An 18,961-nucleotide genomic window follows, 5' to 3' on the forward strand; every position below is an offset into this window, starting at 1 on the left:
AAACACCTTGAATTTAATATTCAAACACTGCAGTGCCAAAAGGATTCATTATTAAGAGTTGGCTACAATGAAATATGTCTTGTAAACAACTTTAATTGTATTGTCCTAGATCAACTTAGAATGTATTTGAAAGAATGCACACAAACCATGGTAATATACTATGAGCATGGTCTCTTTTCCTAAAATGACAAATGCTTGCAAATAATGGCTTCAATTAGGCTACTATATCCACAATTAAACCCACCAGACTTACTTTCATCTGAACGGTCACCTTTTAAATGTCCACTTTGTCCTTAAGAGGCCTATTTGAAAAAAAGTTGAAGCCTCCTTGAAGGACATTTAAATGTCTCATCATTTACATTTGGGCAGAAGGCATTTATAAAAATGTTAAATGAAGCTGCCCTCTGAACCAGACCTGGGACTGCTGATGGATCACCTGGAGCTCAGCAGGTGTGTGTGTGTGTGTGTGTGTGTGTGTGTGTGTGTGTGTGTGTGTGTGTGTGTGTGTGTGTGTGTGTGTGTGTGTGTGTGTGTGTGTGTGTGTGTGTGTGTGTGTGTGTGTGTGTGTGTGTGTGTGTGTGTGTGCATGCGTGTGCTCACCCAGGAGTGTTGGGGAGATCCTGGTCTGGACATGAAGCTTTGATTAATGTCTTTTCCACCACAGCCAGTCAGGAGATGTACTACCTGCCATGTTGAGAGCCCATTGTTTAATCCAACAGACGCATCATTTGCACAGCGACGTAGGTTAACGACAGAAAGATAACCATTAAAATATAAATTAATCACTACTACATTTATCTCCTCGTTCATTCTTTGTGCCTCTCCCGGTAGACAGACACTACACACAGCGGTGCGCACAGACACACACACACACACACACACACACACACACACACACACACACACACACACACACACACACACACACACACACACACACACACACACACACACACACACACACACGCGTTAAACAGGAGTCTGTCTCTAGCTCTGACAATTTTGGGACTTCCACCTTGGTTTCCAGCTCTGTGAGATTTGCCTGTTTTATCTTGGCTGAGGGATTCAGCTGGCTTCTGGGTGCATGTTTAGATTGAGCTGGCTTCAGGATGCATGTTTAGATTGAACTTCCTTCTGGTTGCATGTTTAGATTGAGCTGGCATCTGGGTGCATGTTTAGATTGAGCTGCCTTCAGCTGCTTTCTTGGTGAATGTTTAGGTTGACCTGGCTTCTGGGTCCATGTTTAGATTGAGCTGGCTTCTGGGTGCATGTTTAGGTTGAGATGGCTTCTGGGTGCATGTTTAGATTGCGATGACTTCTGGGTGTATGTTTAGATTGAGCAAGCTTCTGGGTGCATGTTGTGGTGGTTCATTTCTTTACTTTCAAATGAGGAGAGACAAACTTCTCACACAAGTCAGAGTTATACCTAAACTAAATCTTTAATAGTTAGAGCTATGCAATAGCAATGGCTGGTCGACGAATCACCATCTCTGATGATTCTTTGAAAAGCGGCGAGACAAAAGTACAAAGGTCTTTTATAGCCAAGATCCACCCCCTAGTCAACATAACAAACCACAGATGTTTGGAACGGGTCACAAGGTGAGACTTTTTAAATGAGAAAGGAGTATCCCGTAGCCAGATAGAATTCGCTATAAATTATCATTCAGTTTGGTCCCTAAAACAAGGTTCCAATCTCGTTCCTGGTACTTCATAGCACAAAAACACCAACTCATCCAATGGCATAAATCAATTGTCAACTCCAGATACTCCCATCTCAAGTAAAACCCATTCTTGACCCCACTCCTGGACAAGCTCACTGAGGGGAGTGAGCCTCTAGGTCATACACTATCCCAGGATAAGTGCAACATCAGAGATGACATACAATGGTTCCAGACACTACCACACACATCCCCCAATGTCAAAGGAGGGAGTGACTGGCGCACAGACATTGTGGAGACAAGTAATTGGTTCCCCATTAATCACGCCATCCCTTCACATGGTTTAAGAATAGGTAGACATATTCACATATGAAGACAATGTTCCTTTCTGTCCTCTTCCCTTTCTGATATTCTGCACAGCACCAGGGACATGTGAAAGACAAGCCTGACCTCTCCCCTCTCTGGGCCCCAGGTGACTGAGCCCCAGCTGAGAGAAGAAGTGCAACTGCCAACACCAGAGTCCGAAGGGATACATTCTCATAACAAGTATATCACATAAGTATATTATGCATATAAGACATCTTAATTATCTATGTTACACAACTAATTCTGATTCTTCCACCACAATGTTTAGATTGAGATGGTTTATGGGTGCATGTTTAGGTTGAGATGTCTTCTGGGTGCATGTTTAGATTGAGATGTGTTCTGGGTGCATGTTTAGATTGAGCTGGCTTCTGGGTGCATGTTTAGATTGAGATGTGTTCTGGGTGCATGTTTAGATTGAGCTGGCTTCTGGGTGCATGTTTAGATTGAGCTGTCTTGTGGGTGCATGTTTATATTGAGATATGTTCTGGGTGCATGTTTAAATTGAGCTGGCTTCTGGGTGCATGTTTAGATTGAGCTGTCTTGTGGGTGCATGTTTATATTGAGCTGGCTTCTGGGTGCATGTTTAGATTGAGATGTCTTCTGGGTACATGTTTAGATTGAGCAAACTTCTGGGTGCATGTTTAGACTGAGATGTCTTCTGGGTGCATGTTTAGATTGAGCTGGCTTCTGGGTGCATGTTTAGACTGAGATGTCTTCTGGGTGCATGTTTATATTGAGCTGGCTTCTGGGTGCATGTTTATATTGAGATGACTTCTGGGTGCATGTTTAGGTTGAGATAGCTTCTGGGTGCATGTTAAGATTGAGATGTCTTCTGGGTGTGTGTTTAGATTGAGATGTCTTCTGGGTGCATGTTTAGATTAAGCTGGCTTCTGGGTGCATGTTTAGATTGATCTGGCTTCTGGGTGAATGTTTAGATTGAGATGACTTCTGGGTGCATGTTTAGACTGAGTTGACTTCTGGGTGCATGTTTAGATTGATCTGGCTTCTGGGTGCATGTTTAGACTGAGATGTCTTCTGGGTGCATGTTTATATTGATCTGGCTTCTGGGTGCATGTTGAGATTGAGATGACTTCTGGGTGCATGTTTAGGTTGAGATGGCTTCTGGTTGCATGTTTAGATTGAGATGGCTTCTGGGTGCATGTTTAGATAGATCTGGCTTCTGGGTGCATGTTTAGATTGAGATGGCTTCTAGGTGCATGTTTAGATTGATCTGGCTTCTGGCTGCATGTTTTGATTGAGATGACTTCTGGGTGCATGTTTAGACTGAGATGTCTTCTGGGTGCATGTTTATATTGAGATGACTTCTGGGTGCATGTTAAGATTGAGATAGCTTCTGGGTGCATGTTAAGATTGAGATGTCTTCTGGGTGTGTGTTTAGATTGAGATGTCTTCTGGGTGCATGTTTAGGTTGAGATAGCTTCTGGGTGCATGTTAAGATTGAGATGTCTTCTGGGTGTGTGTTTAGATTGAGATGTCTTCTGGGTGCATGTTTAGATTAAGCTGGCTTCTGGGTGCATGTTTAGATTGATCTGGCTTCTGGGTGAATGTTTAGATTGAGATGACTTCTGGGTGCATGTTTAGGTTGATATGTCTTCTGGGTGCATGTTTAGGTTGAGATGTCTTCTGGATGCATGTTTAGATTGAGCTGGCTTCTGGGTGCATGTTTATATTGAGCTGGCTTCTGGGTGCATGTTTATATTGATCTGGTTTCTGGGTGCATGTTTAGATTGAGATGACTTCTGGGTGCATGTTTAGATTGAGATGACTTCTGGGTGCATGTTTAGATTGAGATGACTTCTGGGTGCATGTTTAGATTGAGATGACTTCTGGGTGCATGTTTAGGTTGAGATGTGTTCTGGGTGCATGTTTAGGTTGAGATTACTTCTGGGTGCATGTTTAGATTGATCTGGCTTCTGGGTGCATGTTTAGATTGATCTGGCTTCTGGGTGCATGTTTAGATTGAGATGACTTCTGGGTGCATGTTTAGATTGAGATGACTTCTGGGTGCATGTTTAGATTGATCTGGCTTCTGGGTGCATGTTTAGATTGAGATGACTTCTGTCCAGAGCAAATCCAATGTAGGTCCTCTGTAAAAAAATGACTCACTCAGAAGGAGAGAAAAAGAGCTGTGATTCTGGCAACCTCCTCCTCTGCTCCATCGCCAGCCAGGCCCCATCTATCTCCTGTGTTTAATTTGCCTGCTAATCAATTAGGGCCTGTGTGTGCACACACACAAGCACACAAGAACATGCACACACACAAACATACACACATACGCACAGAAGAGCACACATACACAGACACACACACGGTGCACGCACACACACAGTGCACGCACGCACACACACACACTTCCCTTCGGCCAGCCGCATAAATGAGGCCAAAGAAATTAAAGCCACATTACAAACCAGGGCCTTGAATAGATCTGACTAATGTATGACTAGACACTGGACAGGCAGCGTGGAGGTATTGCTTTTGTAATGAGCTTTGATTTTCTCCAGCCTCATCTATGTCAAACGAGTGTGTGTACAGAGGTTCTAATTGATTAGCAGGGCAAACGATGGACAAACAGCCCCGTTAGTTCCATTTGTGCCAAAAAAGTGTCTACTGCACTGTAAAACTTTTCCCTGTAAATTTGCAGCATTATACTGGCACCACAGTTGACAATTTAATACTTTTGCTTTACAGCAGAGATGCTGTAATATGTTTTACAGTACTATTTTCCTTACTGTAAAGACATATTACAGCATCCTTGCTGTACATTTACAGGGATACTGTCATGTTTTACAGTAAGGAAGACAGTACTGTAAAGTAAAATTACAGTATTAAGCTGGCAACTCTGGTGCCAGGATAATGTAGTAAATTCACAGTGAAATTTTACCTGAAATCTAAATGTAAGAAAAACAATAGATTTATACATAAAATGTATTTATTCAAAGTGGTAACAACATTAACAACAGAATTGAGACAACAGAAGTAACAAAAGTGAACACATACAGTACACTACATGCTCGTCAAAAATGAATATGGAGTTGGTCCCCCCTTTGCTACTATAACAGTCTCCACTCTTCTGGGAAGGCTTTCCACTAGATGTTGGAACATTGCTGCAAGGACTTGCTTCCATTCAGCCACAAGAGCATTAGTGAGGTCGGGCACTGAAGTTGGCCGATTATGCCTGGCTCGCAGTCGGCATTCCAATTCATACCAAAGGTGTTCCATGGGGTTGAGGTCAGGACTCTTTGCAAATCAGTGAAGTTCTCCCACACCGATCTCGACAAACCATTTCTGTATGGATTTGCTTTGTGCACAGGGGCAATGTCATGCTGAAACAGGAAAGGGCCTTCCACAAACTGATGCCACAAAGTTGGAAGCACAGAATTGTCTAGAATGTCATTGTATAATGTAGCATAAAGATTTCCCTTCACTGGAACTAAGGGGCCTAGCCCAAACCCTGAAAAACATCCCCAGACCATTATTCCTCCTACACCAAACTTTACAGTTGGCACTATGCATTCGGACAGGTAGAGGCCTCCTGGCATCCGCCAAACCCAGATTCATCCGTCGGATTGCCAGATGGTAAAGCATGATTCATTTGGGGCTCCCGAGTAGCGCTGCAGTCTAAGGCACTGCATCTCAGTGCAAGAGGCATCACTACAGTCCCTGGTTTGAATCCAGGCTCAATCACATCCAGCTGTGATTGGGAGTCCCATAGGGTGGCGCACAATTGGCCCAGCGTCGCCAGGGTAGGCCATCATTGTAAATAAGAATTTGTTCTTAATTGGCTTGCCTAGTTAAACAAAAAAAATAAAAAATAATAATCACTACAGAGAACGCGTTTCCACTGCTCCAGAGTCCAATGATGGCAAGCTTTACACCACTCCAGCTGACGCTTGGCATTGCGCATGGTGAGCACAGGCTTGTATGCAGCTGCTCGGCCATGGAAACCTATTTCATAAAGCTCTCAACGAACAGTTCTTATGCTGACGTGGCTTCTAGACGCAGTTTGGGACTCTGTAGTGAGTGTTGCAACCGAAGACAGATGATTTATACGCGCTACGCGCTTCAGCACCCAGTGGTCCCGTTTTGTGAGCTTGTGTGGCCTACCACTTCGCGTCTGAGCCGTTGTTCCTCCTAGACCTTTCCACTTCACAATAACAGCACTTACAGTTGACCAGGGCAGCTCAAGTAGGGTAGAAATTTGACAAACTGACTTGTTGCAAATATGGTATGTTGAAAGTCACTGAGCTCTTCAGTAAGGCCAATTTACTGCCAATGTTTGTCTATGGAGATTGCATGGCTGTGTGCTCATTTTATACACCTGTCATCAATGGGTGTGGTTGAAACAGCCGAAACCACTAATTTGAAGGGGTGTCCACATACTTTTGTATATATAGTGTATGTAACCAAATAAGATAATCATTACAACGCTAATGTAATAACTAGATTGTGTGCCTGTGTGTGGGCTGTGGGGGGAGAGAGAGACAAAGAGAGAGAGGAAGATGGAGTTAAAACTGGGACTGGGTACAATCCTAGATTATAGATGGGCTATGTACAGGTGCAGTGATCTGGGAGCTGCTCTGATAGCTGGTGCTTAAAGCTAGTGAGGGAGATAAGTGTTTCCAGTTTCAGAGATTTTTGTAGTTCGTTCCAGTCATTGGCAGCAGAGAACTGGAAGGAGAGACGACCAAAGGAGGAGTTGGCATTAGGGGTGACCAGAGAGATATACCTGCTGGAGCGGTGGGTGCTACAGGTGGGTGCTGCTATGGTGACCAGTGAGCGGAGATAAGGGGGGACTTTACCTAGCAGGGTCTTGTAGATGACCTGGAGCCAATGTGTTTGGCGACGATTATGAAGCGAAGGCCAGCCAACGAGAGCGTACAGGTCGCAGTGGTGGGTAGTATATGGGGCTTTGGTGACAAAACGGATGGCACTGTGATAGACTGCATCCAGCTTGTTGAGTAGGGTATTGGAGGCTATTTTGTAAATGACTTCGCCGAAGTCGAGGATTGGTAGGATGGTCAGTTTTACGAGGGTATGTTTGGCAGCATGAGTGAAGGATGCTTTGTTGTGAAATAGGAAGCCAATTCTAGATTTAACTTTGGATTGGAGATGATTGATGTGAGTCTGGAAGGAGAGTTTACAGTCTAACCCGACACCTAGGTATTTGTAGTTATCCACAAAGTCAGAACCGTCCAGAGAAGTGATGCTGGACAGGCGGGCAGGTGCAGGCAACGATCGGTTGAAGAGCATGCATTTAGTTTTACTTGTATTTAGGAGCAGTTGGAGACCACGGAAGGAGAGTTGTATGGCATTGAAGCTCGTCTGGAGGGTAGTTAACACAGTGTCCAAAGAAGGGCCAGAAGTATACAGATTGGTGTCGTCTGCATAGAGGTGGATCAGAGATTCACCAGCAGCAAGAGCGACATCATTGATGTATACAGAGAAAAGAGTTGGCCCAAGAATTGAACCCTGTGGTACCCCCATAGAGACTGCCAGAGGTCCGGACAGCAGGCCCTCCGATTTGACACACTGAACTCTATCAGAGAAGTAGTTGGTGAATCAGGCGACGCAATCGTTTGAGAAACTAAGGCTACTGAGTCTGCCGATGAGGATGTGGTGATTAACAGAGTCAAAAGCTTTGGCCAGGTCAATGAATACGGCAGCACAGTATTGTTTCTTATCGATGGCGGTTACGTTGTCGTTTAGGACCTTGAGCGTGGCTGAGGTGCACCCATGACCAGCTCTGAAACCAGATTGCATAGCGGAGAGGGTGCGGTGGGATTCGAAATGGTCGGTAATCTGTTTGTTGACTTGGCTTTCGAAGACCTTAGAAAGGCAGGGTAGGATGGATATAGGTCTGTAGCAATTTGGGTCAAGAGTGTCACCTCCTTTGAAGAGGGGGATGACAGCAGCTGCTTTCCAATCTATGGGAATCTCAGACGACACGAAAGAGAGGTTGAACAGGCTAGTAATAGGGGTTGCAATAATTTCGGCAGATAATTTTAGAAAGAAAGGGTCCAGATTGTCAAGCCCAGCTGATTTGTAGGGGTCCAGATTTTGCAGCTCTTTCAGAACATCAGCTGAAAGGATTTGGGAGAAGGAGAAATGAGGGAGGCTTGGGCGAGTAGCTGTGGGGGGTGCAGTGCTGTTGAATGCAGTAGGGGTAGTTAGGTGGAAAGCATGGCCAGTCGTAGAAAAATGCTTGTTGAAATTCTCAATTATAGTGGGCTTATCGGTGGTGACAGAGTTTCCTATCCTCAGTGCAGTGGGCAGTTGGGAGGAGGTGTTCTTATTCTCCATGGACTTTACAGTGTCCCAGAACTTTTTAGAGTTTGAGTTGCAGGAAGCAAATTTCTGTTTGAAAAAGCTAGCCTTGGCGTTTCTAACTGCCTGTGTGTATTGGTTTCTAACTTCTCTGAAAAGTTGCATATCGCGGGGGCAGTTCGATGCTAATGCAGAACGCCACAGGATATTTTTGTGTTGGTTAAGGGCAGTCAGGTCTGGGGAGAACCAAGGGCTATATCTGTTCCTGGTTCTAAATTTCTTGAAAGGGGCATGCTTATTTAAGATGGTGAGGAAGGCATTTAAAAAAAATAATCAGGCATCCTCTACTGACGGGATGATGTCAATATCTTTCCAGGACACCAGGGCCAGGTCGATTAGAAAGGCTTGCTCGTTGAAATGTTTCAGGGAGCGTTTGACAGTGATGAGTGGAGGGCGTTTGACCTCTGAACCATTACGGGTGCAGGCAATGAGGCAGTGATCGCTGAGATCTTGGTTGAAAACAGCAGAGGTGTATTTAGAGGGCACGTTGGTTAGGATGATATCTATGAGGGTGCCAGTGTTTGCGGCTTTGGGGTTGTACCTGGTGGGTTCATTAATAATTTGTGTGAGATTGAGGGCATCAAGCTTGGATTGTAGGATGGCTGGGGTGTTAAGCATGTCCCAGTTTAGGTCACCTAGTAGCACGAGCTCTGAAGATAGATGGGGGGCAATCAGTTCACATATGGTGTCCAGAGCACAGCTAGGGGCCGAGGGGGGTCTATAGCAGGCGGTGACGGTGAGAGACCTGTTTTTGGAGAGGTGTATTTTTAAAAGTAGAAGTTCAAATTGTTTGGGTACAGACCTGGATAGCAGGACAGAGCTCTGCAGGCTATCTCTGCAGTAGATTGCACCACCGCCCCCTTTGGTCGTTCTATCTTGTCTGAAAACGTTGTAGTTAGGGATGAAGATTTCAGAGTTTTTGGTGGACTTCCTAAGCCAAGATTCAGACACAGCTAGGACATCCGGGTTGGCAGAGTGTGCTAAAGCATTGAATAAAACAAACTTAGGGAGGAGGCTTCTAATGTTAACATGCATGAAACCAAGGCTATTACGGTTACAGAAGTCATCAAAAGAGAGCGCCTGGGGAGTAGGAGTGGAGCCAGGCACTGCAGGGCCTGGATTCACCTCTACATCCCCAGAGGAGCAGAGAAGAATGAGTATAAGGGTACGGCTAAAAGCTATAAGAATTGGTCGTCTGTGACGTCCAGAATAGAGAGAAAAAGGAGCAGGTTTCTGGGGGCGATAAAATAGCTTCAAGGTATAATGTACAGACAAAGGTATGGTGGGATGTGAATACAGAGGAGGTAAACCTAGGCATTTAGTGATGATGAGAGAGATATTGTCTCTAGAAACATCATTGAAACCAGAAGATGTCATAGCATGTGTGGGTGGAGGAACTGAGAGGTTGGATAAGGTATAATGAGCAGGGCTAGAGGCTCTACAGTGAAATAAGCCAATAAACACTAACCAGAACAGCAATGGACATTGCATATTGACATTGAGGAGAGGCATACTTAGCTGAGTGATCAAAGGGTCCAGTTAGATTCAGACAGCTAGCCGGGCCATAGGTAGCAAGCTGGTGGAAGATGGAGGGAGGTCTGTTTTTAGCCACCTCGTGCGTTTCCGTCTGTGGGTTAGTGGGGTTCCGTGTGGAAGGGGGGACCAGTCCAAGTTGGCAAAATAGTTAGTTATAGTGGCCCAAGAAAAGTGTCCGATAGACCTATTCAGATAGCAGCCGATAAGACAGCTAACGATTAACTAATCGTTAATCGTTAGCTGTGGGCCGCAGATGGGCGATCAGGTTACGTCGCGACGGAGGGGCCAGTTGGATAACTCCCTCGGGCAGATAAAGTCGGTGGTCCAGTCGTGAGTGCCCAATGGGGCTCCGCAAGGGCAGTAAAGCGGGTCAGGATAGGTGATTGTAGCCCAGGAGACACTTCAGCTGGCTAGCTCAGGAAAAGCCCACGAGTGGCTGACGGAACTCTTCAGCTGGCTAGCTCCGGGATAATGTGTGTTAATTCCGGGACTGACGTTGCCAATAGTCACTCAGGTAGCAGCTAGTTAGCTGCAAGATCCAGGTGTAAATGTCCAGAGCCTGCGGTAATCGGGGAAAGGAGAGAGAATAGGTCCGGTGTGCTCTGGTCTGAGTTGCGCTGTACAAAAACTGGCGATAGCTTTTCGAGCTAATGGATAGCTGAGGACAGCTAACCGTGGCTAGCTGAACTCCAACGTTAGCCAGTGAAAATGGCTAACCTCTGGCTAGCTTCTGTTGTGGATTTCGGATTTGAGGTAAATAATACTTTCTTTTTTAAATTGGTGAGGCGGGTTGCAGGAGAGTGCTTTGAGGTTGAGTTTTAGAAGAAAAAATGTAAAAAGATAATGCGAAGAAAAATATGTAAATATATATATACACGATACACGACAAGAGGAGGGTAAAGGACGTCTGAACTGCTACGCCCTCTTGGATAGATAAATGGATTGCCATTTATGCTCTCCCCTTTGAGAATAATATATCATGGTGACATCTAGATGGCGACTAATATTAGTTATTTCTTGTGAAGGCTGCTATCCTACTTGAAATACTGTATCATCTTGGGCGGGGAAAAAATGTGCCATGTTGCTAGCTTCCGCCGCCGACACTGTGTTAGGCTACAGCCGACCAGTTGCACTGCACCTTAGGTTGGCAGGCACCTCAATACAACATGATGCACTCATCATTCGCATCGGCTTTAGCAGCTCGTGAGTACGGCCCACAACGTGGTTTATGCAAGATGCGGCCCGTCAATACGAACGAAATATGGGTCATCTTTACAACTGCTAGAAACAAGCCATTTCTCTGTTGTAATGGTGGAAACATAGAGGTCACAAATCTGTGCTCAGTGTATTTTTATGGCACTCAGGGGCTGCGATACAGCCTATAATCACCAAAAAAATGTATGGGTGATGTTTTTCTACATCGCACTAGATATTTACGAGCAATTTAGAGCATACCATTAGCCAGCTGTCTAGTTAGGTTAGCTAAGGAAATGTACACTAAGTCAATGTTAGCTAGCAATAAATGTACTTATAAACAAGTCAACGTACCTACCCAGCAGCTGCTGAAAATACTCTTCCATTTCACAGCTGCTTCAAGAAGATATTTACCAAAACTCTCTGAGCTTCACGTGTCTCGCCTGACAACATAAGGTTGGCACCTGAAACTGATCATTTGAAACCTTTAGTAGGCATAAGCTATTCTTGTAAATAAATACAGTATGTTAAAGTCATTTTTACAGGAGGCTTCCGAATTACAGTTAATAAGAATATTTTTCAGCATTTTACTCATAATGCAGTGCCATCTACAGCATGAATGCTGTAAGACACATTTATGGTATTATACTGTGCATCGTACAGTGTCTTACTGTTGAAATTACAGAAAAGTCTTAGTGTACTTTGTATCATTCACAACCCCATGCCATTATTGTCTTACCGTTCACTTAGACACTTTTGGGGACAGAATTTGAACTCCATATGATAAAATCAGGATCACATCGTCTGTCGTAACATCCTTCCTTCCTGTCTAGGGTAGTGTCTCCTGTTGTAACATCCTTCCTTCCTGTCTAGGGCAGTGTCTCCTGTCATAACATCCTTCCTTCCTGTCTAAGGCAGTGTCTCCTGTCATAACATCCTTCCTTCCTGTTTAGGGTATCTCCTGTCGTAACATCCTTCCTTCCTGTCTAGGGTAGTGTCTCCTGTTGTAACATCCTTCCTTCCTGTTTAGGGCATCTCCTGTCGTTACATCCTTCCTTCCTATTTAGGGTAGTGTCTCCTGTCGTAACATCCTTCCTTCCTGTCTAGGGTAGTGTCTCCTATCATAACATCCTTCTTTCCTGTCTAGTGCAGTGTCTCCTGCTGAACATACTGTAAGTCTACCTGGAATTTTTAATCAAGTTGCTTCAGTTTTTGATTCAATACCCCATGCATGTCCAACCCAACATAGGATCCACAGTTCAATAAAATCCAGTATCATTTAACATAGTTAAATATTGTCATTTATGTGTTTTACTTATAAAGGTATGTCATTTTAGTTTATGGTTTTGGTCAACAGTTATATGTGACATTAGCTGACATATGTTACATTACTGTTTGAACTTACCTACTAGGTTTGATTGAATGGTCCCATGAGGTATCTGGAATGTTTGTTTTTTTTAATCTGGAGATTAGTAACCTCTTATGGACAGACAACATAACATAAATGGTATTGTAACATCTGATGCAACTACATGATATTTTAGTTATGGGTTTCTGAGATTAGGAGAGGAGTAAAGGAAGTATTTTGGTTTATAAACAGAAAAAATGCTAGTGCATGGCTGCATGTAGGAGAGTGACTGGTTTAAAGCATCATCTTGCATCAAGTCTTTCCTCGTTTCCTCTAGTAGTCTGTGGTTGAATGCTTCACGTCGACTGACTTTTCAGTTTGGATAGTGATTTCACGCTTTACCCACACCTACCCTGATGCACCTTTGAGGATTCTGCCATCTGTAATCGGGCCCTTAATTAACTGGTGTCCGATATCCGCTGAATCTCTCTTCTCTTCTCTTTTCCGAACCGCACCGCACGCACCTGCTTAGCCTTTTTGCGAGTGCTCGTTTGATCATTAAGATCAGGGATTTACCATTTGACTTTCACACTTCAATCGTATTAGGACGTTTAAAGGGGGATGGGGGCGTGTAGAGACTGACAATGCACTGAAGAATGAGGAGTCATTTCCACAGTCATTACCGTGGGTTCACGGTTTAATCCCTGCAAATCAAACAGAGTGGGGGACCACAGTGGGGTAGTAGACTATATTGAGAAATGTGTATCCTAGGCCCCCAAACCCTTCAAGGGAACAGCACAAAAGGCAGGAAAAGCAGGCAGGCAGGCAATGTCCCACTGGCTATATACACTACATGACCAAAAGTACCTGCTCGTCAAACATCTCATTCCAAAATCATTAATATGGAGTTGGTCCCCCCCATTGCTGCCATAAAAGCCTCCACTCTTCTAGATGTTGGAACATTGCTGCAGGGACTTGCTTCTGTTCAGCCACAAGAGCATTAGTGAGGTTGGGCACTAATGTTGGGCGATTAGGCCTGGCTCGCAGTCGGCGTTCCAATTCATCCCAAAGGTGTTCGATGGGGTTGAGGTCAGGGCTCTGTGTAGGCCAGTCAAGCACAGAATTGTCTAGATTGTCATTGTATGCTGCAGCATTAAGATTTCCCTTCACTGGAACTAAGCGGCCTAGCCCAAACCATGAAAAACAGCCCGACCATTATTCCTCCTACACCAAACTTTACAGTTGGCACTATGCATTGGGGGAAGAAGCATTCTCCTGGCATCCGCCAAACCCAGATTTGTCCGTCGGAGTGCCAGATAGTGAAGGGTGATTCATCACGTCATAGAACGCGTTTCCACTGCTCAAGAGTCCGTTGCCGTCGAGCTTTACACCACTCCAGCCGAAGCTTGGCATTGCACATGGTGAGCTTAGGCTTGTGTGCAGCTGCTCGGCCATGAAACACATTTCATGAAGCTCGCGATGACCAGTTCTTGTCAAAGACCCCAGCCACCCCAGTCATAGACTGTTCTCTCTACTACCTCATGGCAAGCGGTACCGAAGTGCCAAGTCTAGGACAAAAGGGCATCTCAACAGTTTTTACCACCAAGCCCTAAGACTCCTGAACTCCTGAACAGGTAACCAAATGGTTACCCGGACTATTTGCATTGTGTGCCCCCCCAACCCCTCTTTTTACGCTGCTGCTACTCTCTGTTTATCATATATGCATAGTCACTTTAACTATACGTTCATGTACATACTACCTCGATTGGCCCGACCAACCAGTGCTCCCACACATTGGCTAACCGGACTATCTGCATTGTGTCCCACCACCCACCAACCCCTATTTTTACGCTACTGCTACTCTCTGTTCATCATATATGCATAGTCACTTTAACCATACTGTCATAATGGTGGGTGTAGCTGGTGCATGCAGTCAGGCGCAGGAGAGCAGAGAATTGGGAGCAACGTAACTTTACTTAGAATAATGAATAGTGCAAGGTAAAACACTACACTTGCCCAAACACAAACACACGAACATCAACTTTTACGCACAGGCAAAAAACAGCACCCGTCGAAATAACCAGTCACCAACATACCGAACATGACATAAAACAATCCCGCACAACACCATGGGGGAAACAGAGGGTTAAATACATGAACAATAATTAGGGGAATGAAAAACAGGTGTGTAGAAACAAAGACAAAACAAATAGAAAATGAAAAGTGGATCGGCAATGGCTAGTAGACCGGCGACGCCGACCGCTGAGTGCCGCCCGAACAAGGAGAGGAACCGACTTCAGGTGACACATACCTACATGTACATACTACCTCAATATGCCTGACTAACCGGTGTCTGTATATAGCTTTGCTACTCTTATTTTCAAATGTCTTTTTACAGTTGTTTTATTTCTTTACTTACCTACACACACACACACACACACACATGCCTTTTTTTCTCCGCACTATTGGTTAGAGCCTGTAAGTAAGCATTTCACTGTAATGTCGACACCTGTTGTATTCGGCGCATGTGACAAATAAACTTTGATTTGATTTGTGTTGCTTGACGTTGCTTCCAGAGGCAGTTTGCAACTCAGTAGTGAGGGTCGATTTTTACGCGTTAAGTGCTTCAGCACTCGGCGGCCCCGTTCTGTGAGCTTGTGTGGCCTCCCGCCTCACGGCTGAGCCATTGTTGCTCCTAGACGTTTCACCTTCACAATAACAGCACTTACAGTTGACCGGGGAAGCTCTAGCAGGGCAGAAATTTGGCGAACTGACTTGTTGGAAAGTTAGCATCCTATGACGGTGCCAGGTTTAAAGTCACTGAGCTCTTCAGTAAGGCCATTCTACAGCCAATGTTTGTCTATGGAGATTGAATGGCTGTGTGCTCGATTTTATACACCTGTCAGCAACGGTGTGGCTGAAATAGACGAATCCACTAATTTGAAGAGGTGTCCACATACTTTTTCATATACAGTATCAATCAAAAGTTTGGACACACCTACTCATTCTAGGGTTTTTCTCTATTTTTACTATTTTCCATATTGTGGAGTAATAGTGAAGACATCACAACTATGAAATAACACATATGGAAACATGTAGTAACCAAAAAGGTGCTTTGCACACTCTTGGCATTCTCTCAACCAGTTGTGTTGTGACAAGGTAGGGTTGGTATACAAAAGATAGCCCTATTTGGGCTATTGCAGCAAATAAATGCTTTACAGAGTTCAAGTAACAGACAAATCTCAACATCAACTGTTCAGAGGAGACTGCTTGAATCAGTCCTTCATGGTCGAATTGCTGCAAAAAAACAACTACTAAAAGGACACCAATAATAAGAAGAGACTTGATTGGGCCAAGAAACATGAGCAATGGACATTAGAAATTAGAATGGTGGACATCTGTCCTTTGGTCTGATGAGTCCAAATTTGAGATTTTTGGTTCCAACCGCCATGTCTTTGTGAGACGCAGAGTAGGTGAACGGATGATCTCCGCATGTGTGGTTTCCACCGTGAAGCATGGAGGAGGTGGTGTGGCGGTGCTTTGCTGGTGGCACAGTTAGTGATTTGTTTAGAATTCAAGGCACACTTAACCAGCATTGCTACCACAGCATTCTGCAGCGATACGCCATCCCATCTGGTTTGCGCTTAGTGGGACTATCATTTGTTTTTCAACAGGACAATGACCCAACATACCTCCAGGCTGTGTAAGGGCTATTTGACCAAGAAGGAGAGTGATGGAGTGCTGCATCAGATGACCTGGCCTTGGACCGCAGAGTGAAGGAAAAGCAGCCAAGAAGTGCTCAGCAGACTGTTGGAAAAGCATTCTAGGTGAAGCTGGTTGAGAGAATGCCAAGAGTGTCCAAAGCTGTCATCAAGGCTAAGGGTGACTACTTTGAAGAATCTCAAATATAAAATATATTTTCATATGTTCAACACTTTTTTGGTTACTACATGATTCCATATGTGTTATTTCATCATTTTGATGTCTTCACTATTATTCCACAATTTAGAAAATAAAAAAATAATAAAGAAAACCCCATGAATGAGCAGGTGTGTCCAAACTTTTGACTGGTACTGTGCATTTATAGTGTATCTAGGCAAATGCCAGATATGACAAAAAAAATGTCTGTGCTGTATTCCATGACTTAATCAAAAGATTACAATGGTATAAGAACTTGAATGATTCAGACTGATTTCCATAAGGAATATAAAGTAATTATGTCAATTAGGCTCCCTCTTTATCTATATCCAGGCCTCTTATCAAGAGTTAGGCCTGTTTCCTTATCATGGACACACATTTAATTAGAAATCCATTCCAATTAATGATGATTTAATGAATTTACAGTTAGTCTGGCTCAAGTAGTAGGACAGATTTCCCTTTTCAGTAAAGCTAGAATGGGCTTTAGAATGGGGACAGCACATTCAGCTGTTTCCAAACAAACAAACACACAAAGACAACCTTTTTATCACAGGATATGACATAAGATTTTAGAGAAATCTGATTAACAAAAACTCAAAAGATTATGTTCAACAGGTGTGTTCAAGGCTATGGAAGTTCCATGGGGTTCAAAACCATGCACCACCACCTCATTGTAATGATTCATTTGAACTGACTAGCAATGGATCTTAATGTGGACAGACATTCTGCTAGCGGAACGCCGTTCCGCCAGCGGAACCCCTAGCCAAAAGCTAATGGAATCGCATGGCGCGAAATACTAAAAATACCACAATTCAATTTTCTCAAACAAACAACTATTTTACACCATCTTAAAGATAAGACTCTCTTTAATCTAACCACATTATCCGATTTCAAAAAGGCTTTACAGCGAAAGCAAAACATTAGATTATGTTAGGAGAGTACGTAGATCAAAATAACCACACAGCCATTTTCCAAGCAAGCATATATGTCAATAAAACCCAAAACACAGCTAAATGCAGCACTAACCTTTGATGATCTTCATCAGATAACACTCCTAGGACATTATGTTATACAATACATGTGTGTTTTGTTCAATCAAGTTTACATTTATATCCAAAAACAGCTTTTTACATTGGCGCGTGATGTTCAGAAAATGCATTCCCACCAAAAACTTCCGGTGAATTTACAAAAATACTCATCATAAACGTTGACAAAATACATAACAATTATTTTAAGAATTATCGATACAGAACTCCTTTATGCCATCGCTGTGTCAGATTTTAAAATAGCTTTTTGGCGAAAGCACATTTTTCAATATTCTGAGTACATAGCTCGCCATCACGGCGAGCTATTCAGACACCCGCCAAGTTCGGGGCAACATAAACTCAGAATTAGTATTAGAAATATTGTATTACCTTTGCTGATCTTCGTCAGAATGCACTCCCAGGACTGCTACTTCCACAAGAAATGTTGTTTTTGTTCCAAATAATCCATATTTATGTCCAAATATCTCCGTTTTGTTTGTGCGTTCAGGTCACTATCCAAAGGGTAACGCGCGAGCGCATTTCGAGACACAAAAAGTCCAAATGTTCCATTACCGTACTTAGAAGCATGTCAAACGCTGTTTAAAATCCATTTTTATGGTATTTTTATCGTAAAATTGCAATAATATTCCAACCGGACAATAGTGTATTCATTCAAGGAGAAAAAGAAAAAATTGCATGCTCGCGGGAACGCATATATCCAATCCCTTTGTCCTCAGGCAGACCACTCAGAAAGTGAGCTACTATACTCTGCCCAGAGACAGGAGAAGGCTCAATCCGCTTTCTGAAGTCTTTAGACAGCCAATGGAAGCCTTAGAAAGTGCAACGTAACCCCACAGATACTGTAGTTCCGATAGAGAATCAAAAGAAGAACTACAATTCTCAGACTTTCCACTTCCTGCTTGGAATTTTCTCAGTTTTTTGCCTGCCATATGATTTCTGTTATACTCACAGACACCATTCAAACAGTTTTAGAAACTTTAGAGTATGTTCTATCCAAATCTACTAATAATATGCATATTCTCGTTTCTGGGCAAGAGTAGTAAGCAGTTTAAATCGAGTAAGTTTTTTTCATCCGGCCGTGAAAATACTGCCCCCTATCCTAAACAGGTTAAAAATAAGTTATTTCTCTCTCTCTCCATTAAGTCCTGTTGATTTGACTTTAAGCCCCAAGTTCATCTTGCTCTCTGTTTCCCCGTCCCCATGCTTTATTATTTTGCCCTGATGCAGGTCATGTCAATAAAAACACACTACAATAAATCACCAAAGTCTGTACACTTAAATAACTCTCTCAGCCAGGCCAGCTAGTCATCTGACACACACAAGGTCATCTGGGTCGTATTCATTAGGCTCAAGCAAGGAACTGTCTGTCCAACAAGAAAGTTGTCCAATAAGAAACACTCGTTTTCATTTTCCATAATGATTATCAGCCTGCTGAGCACTGGGCCTATGTTGCTGCTCTGCTCACAGCTCAGGGGAGAGGCGGGGTGAGGCAGGTAACCAAGGTACAGAAAGAACATACACAGCACAGAAGCCAGAAGTTTTATGAGTCG

Source organism: Salmo salar, chromosome 10 (assembly GCF_965601325.2).
Source record: "Salmo salar chromosome 10, fSalSal1, whole genome shotgun sequence".
Taxonomy (NCBI): domain Eukaryota; kingdom Metazoa; phylum Chordata; class Actinopteri; order Salmoniformes; family Salmonidae; genus Salmo; species Salmo salar.